Here is a 5,610-nt window from a genome sequence, read left to right on the forward strand (position 1 = left end):
TTAACGGAATCTTATTGTCAAGGTGATAGACAGAGGGATTAGAATTATATATGTATCACTGAGTGAGTACATTTCTGGTCATATATTATTACCCACTGATCATTTCTCCCATACTTTTCTTCTGCCTCAAATCTCCATCCACTCCCACCAGTTGTAAATTTTATTTCCAACGTGTTGTTTTGTCATTGTTTTGTTTTTTTTTCTCGGTTTGCTCTTTGGCCTTTGTCTCAGATTTTGATGTTCCTCTTCCCATTTCTGATTCTCATTAACTTATATGTAGTACACAGTGTACTAAAATCAAATACCACGACTACATGATAAGAAATGCACTTAACTTGCTCATGTAACTGTAACCCTTCTGAACAGTACTTTCACAATAAAAAAATTATAAAAATGGGAAAATAAAGAAAAACACAAGTAAAAAGAAGTGGCTTCGCACAGTACATTAAAAAAAATCAACAAAGATAAGCCTATGGTTTCTGTAGCTTGGAGTTCATTTTGCTTAGCCTAATCCTCTATAGTCAAATGTATATTGCTATTAAGTTATTATGATACTCTTCTGAGCCTAAAGTGAACATATACGAATTTTTGCAAATAAGAGAATCCATGGATTCTATGTTTCTTTTGATCTGGCCCCTTCAATTCATATGATTTTTTCCAAGTCTTTCCAAGACCTTAACATTGGGATTGCGTCATTCTTTATTATAGAAACAGGAATCCATTGTGAATATACACCATATTTTCTTGATCCATTAATCTATGCTCAGGCATCTGGGGTGGATCCTTGTTTTCCTTATGGTAAGTAATGCTGCAATGAACATGACTTTGCAATTCTAAATGTATGTGGTGAAATCTCAATGTTCACATGATTTGAATTGATTTTATTGCCAGAGCTGTTGAGAATTTTCACATATGTCTTTTGGGCTTTCTCAATTCCTCATCAATGAAATCTCTCTCTAAATATTTACCCTTATTATAATATGGTGGCTTTATTGTTTGGAAGTTTTTTGGGGAAATCAACTTTTTGAATTTCCATTATACTTCAGATAAGAATGTTTTCTGTTTCATGGCTAGTAAAGAACTACTCCCAGGCTTTTGACTTTCTATTTACCTACTTATCGAGGCCCTTGTCATGAAGAAGCCCTGCAGGTTCAAGCATTGCCATTTGTATAACCTTTTTTTACTTGATGCATTTAGGCATTTATATTAAGAAAGTTTCAAAGACTTCTAAGGAGGCCTACTATTTCTCATATTCCTTCCTGTCAGAATATTTTCCTTTAACTTCAGATCTTTGATTCACTTTGAATTGATGCCGACAGAAGGTGATATATAAGCATGAAACATTATTTTTATAGCTATTTAACCAATTTTGCCAGAATTGTTTATAGAATATAGCTTATTCTTTTTTCAGCATTTTCCCTGTTTAAGTTTGAACTTGCCAAATGAAGTTACCTTTTTTTGTTACTAGTGATACTTACATTCTAAGTACCAGGATATATATCCTGTTCAGTCTAATAGAAGATTGTAATAGTTTAACAGCTATGCACATATAAACATACAAAATTAGCTTAAGTAAAATAAATGCAAATTATGGAAACAAGAGGTCCTTCATTTTTGGTATTTTTTTCTAAAAATACTGTAAAGAACTATCTCTCTTTTTCTTGTATTTTTAACTTTATTTTCCATAGGGTTTCTTCCTTCCTGCAGCTCTATTTGATTTTGGTAGCCTCTGGTTGTATGCACATTGATCTAAATAGGTCATGGAAAGGGAACAACAAAATCTAGAGATAGAAGGCACAGAATTAACGAATGCTACTATATTCCTCAGAGGGCAACATGTTGGATAAGACATGTACAATTAGGGAAAGGGATATTTGAGGCAAAATAAGTGTGAGAAAAATGAAGGATATGGCAAAATATGACAAGAAAAGGATTCATTGCCTTACATACATAATAATCACTTTATATATCACATTGACAATAAGATTTAACTAAAAAAGAAGGGTGCTGTTACACACAATTCTCTTGATTTGCTTTAAGTTTACTCATTGATATATATATATAGTATTCCTTATACAGACATGTGTAGATAATTTGGGTCTCTTTACTTGCCTACTGAAGTAGAAAAGGCACAGGTTTCCCTGAGTCTACAGGCTGCAAACTACCCTTCAGAAATTAATGTGAAATCCATTCTTGCTCTCTATTTCTAGAGAAAACAAATATATATTTCAAATTAAACAATAGGTGCACAAATGTGACCATAATCAGAAATTCTCCCATTTCAACACCAATAATTATAAGCAATACTCGAACTTTTAACTCCCTCATTTCTCCTCAAATAATTCAACTCCACTGATTTCATAGAAATCCCTCCAACAATTTTTGTCAAGGTGGATTTTCCTAAAATATACATCAAAGAGTATTCCTTTTTGCATCAGGAATTTTGTGGACGACAGTGCCAAATTAACTGTAAATATGTGGGGGCCATATATACATGTGGCAAGTTCACAATGAAGATAAAGTCATTGAATATGGTTTCATGAAAGTGCCTTGTGTTGTACTCGACAGTCACAGCCCACTTTCGTTGGAACATTGTAAATATATATTGTGAAATTACTAAAGATGCATATCCTCTTGCCCTATAAATATCACATTCTATGCACAAACATATGCTATCTTCACCAATCGCATGTTGTGCACTTGTTTTTTCCTTGCCACACGCTTTGGAAAGAACTCACAGTGTCCTTCAGGTGAGATTACACATGGAAATCATTGAGATGGATGAGCATCTTGTATAGTAAAATATACACTTCAGAATTTTGGTTGAAAAATCCCGTCTAAATTTTCATGCCATTCTATATGGAATTGATGTAAGATTAATGTAAGGGATAATGTGTCATTAAACTTTTGTTAAAGATTTATTGGGCTTTACAATTATTACAATAAATGAAATGGAAGTTGATATACACAGGAAAACTTGAGGAAAGTGAAAAATTAAGTACGACATATTCTCTTTAGGGAATCATGCACATTTGGACTTAATAATTGAAGTTTCCATACTCCTACCTTACCAAATCTATGTGGAAACTGACATGGTGATTTGCAATATCTATAAACACCTGGGTTTAATTGTAGGTTTGAGGAAAACAATGTGTACTCTAATGAAATTTAAAATTTTTAATAGTTATTAGATGTCAAATCGAATTTATTTCATAGATTGAGCTTCACAATGTATTTATAAATTTAAAATGTAGGTAAAGTAATGAGAAATGGTTTCAACTCATGTTTTGTTCACTGGCCATTGCTGCAGAGTAGTAAGAAAAAACAATATTATTCTTCTTTCTGTGAAAAAGACCCAAATATATATTTCTGTATGCTGCCTATAAAGAAAAAGGAAATTGAGTAGTGGTTGGAGAGAAATGCAAAAACTAATAACAGCAGTTATTGTCAAAAGTTTCGTGCTTCTTTTCACTTTTAGTTCCATTCAAACTTTGTCACTGTATACACAAATTCTCTAAATTACTCATTGACACTCTTTCCCAACACATTCAAATTTTGTTGAACATTTGAAGTGTGACAGTAGTCAATCTATTTCTTTAATTATTATCGTCCAGTTATTCAAACTTACTCTAAATTTTTCATTCAGGCCCAGATATTTATTGGCACAAGTTCTGAAATATGCCTCTTATATACTATTTATGAATATGTTATGCATCCACGAAAATTAGAAGGAATTCTTCAATGGTTGTACTAGAAAGAACATCTACAGTGGATATACTGTATAACTTTATTGCAATGAACAAAAATCAACATGATAGTTTGATCTCCATTTCAATATTTGTGAAGGAATGCCTAAAAACAAAGCACACACAGTGATTATTTCATGAGATGTATCCTACCAAAGCTACATGCTTAAAGTTAGGCAAGCAAAATAAAAGGGATAGCATGTAAATACTTTCAGGTACAATTATGAGCAATGTGACATCACTCAAATAAAATCTTTTCACATTCATATACGCGGGCAACACAAATACCATTATGAAGTGACAGTCACATTGTGAAGTGTTATGACGTAAATATCTTCTCCAGGCAAAAGAATATGTAAATGTCACCTGTCAGTATGAACATGGGAATATTGGACTTTATGAACATGGAAACGATTGTCATTAGCTTACATTACCATTTCATTGTTAAGAATATTTTCTCAAATATGTATGACTTTGAGAATTCTATGCCAGAGGCACACCAACACTTGGAGCACTTGCCTGGGACGGAACACAAGGTAAGAGGCTTGAAAGCAATGACCTAATCATGGATTCAATCCTCATTACCAAAGAAACAATACAAAAAATATATGGAACAAACTGTGATTAAAGTTTATCGTGATTGAGTAAAATCAAGTATTGAAGGTGGGCAAGTCTCCTGAGTTTTAAATTCCAAAAATCATAGTAATGTGCTCTGCTTCACCTTATGGGTACTGAACAGCGTAGGGAAAAATTGTGACATCATTTCAGTTTGTACACATACACCCACACCCCCACACAGAAACAGACACACAAGGATCTACAAATGGATAGGTAATAAAAATATCTGATCATGAACAGAAATCTTCTCACAGGTGTATAATTACAAAGATAGAGTTGATTAAATCCTTAATTGACATCAGCAAGTAACCTGGTATCCTATATTGACATAGATTCTCTTATCAATTCACAGATTGCTGGTTTCATCTACTTTTAAAAGCCAAAATAATTATGCTTTTATAACTAAGACATATTAGAATAAGGGAACAGGATTAGTATTACCATGGAGTTACATTCAGTGTTCAAACAACCAAGGAACTTAGAGAAATATCACTGCCCCTCAAACATGACTGACTTTCAAAGAGAAAATGCAAGATGGTCCAAATAGAGAGTCAATAAAATATAAATGACTCTTATTTCATTTAAATTAATTCAAAGATTCTGGAAATACCCATGAGTATGAGGCGTTATTTCTACACATTGCATGCCATTTCTGTCTCTGGTTTTTGTTGCAGTTTTCATTGGGCTTCAACTCCCAGGCCTTTTCTCATCAAGGCTAATGCAGTCCCAATAAAACAACAATTCCACTTCCAATTCTCAGGTGCTGAATTAGTGATGAGAGCCTCATAGAAGTTCCTGGTGGACTACCATGAAACTTGATCCTCAGATGTCAGCCTCTTACAGGTTTCTAACTGACCTGTATCAGGCTTCTTTTCTCTGTTATCCATATGGTATTGATGGCATTTTTTCATCTATGAGTAACCATGATTTTTCTCAAGGATAATACTCTATAATATTCCATTTTGAGGGCTTCATTCCCTAAGTGAAGCTGAGAAAAATCCTTGACTTTATGGATTTGTAATGACAGCCTCCTGTGTAAAACACTTGAGAAGCTTGAATTAACACCATTGTCACCTGGCCTGGCTCAAGTGTGGTTTTCGACCACAAAAATCATTTCCCATGTCCTGTACATTTTCCTCTGCATGAAGAAGGATGCTAATAGCGATAACCACAAGAGTAAACATTTTCTCTTGATCAAATACAGAATTGATCTGCATATTTAAAAACAGTATGTGATTTAGAACTC

This window comes from Dipodomys spectabilis, unplaced genomic scaffold, assembly GCF_019054845.1.
Source record: "Dipodomys spectabilis isolate Male_0828 unplaced genomic scaffold, ASM1905484v1 ptg000164l, whole genome shotgun sequence".
Taxonomy (NCBI): Eukaryota; Metazoa; Chordata; class Mammalia; order Rodentia; family Heteromyidae; genus Dipodomys; species Dipodomys spectabilis.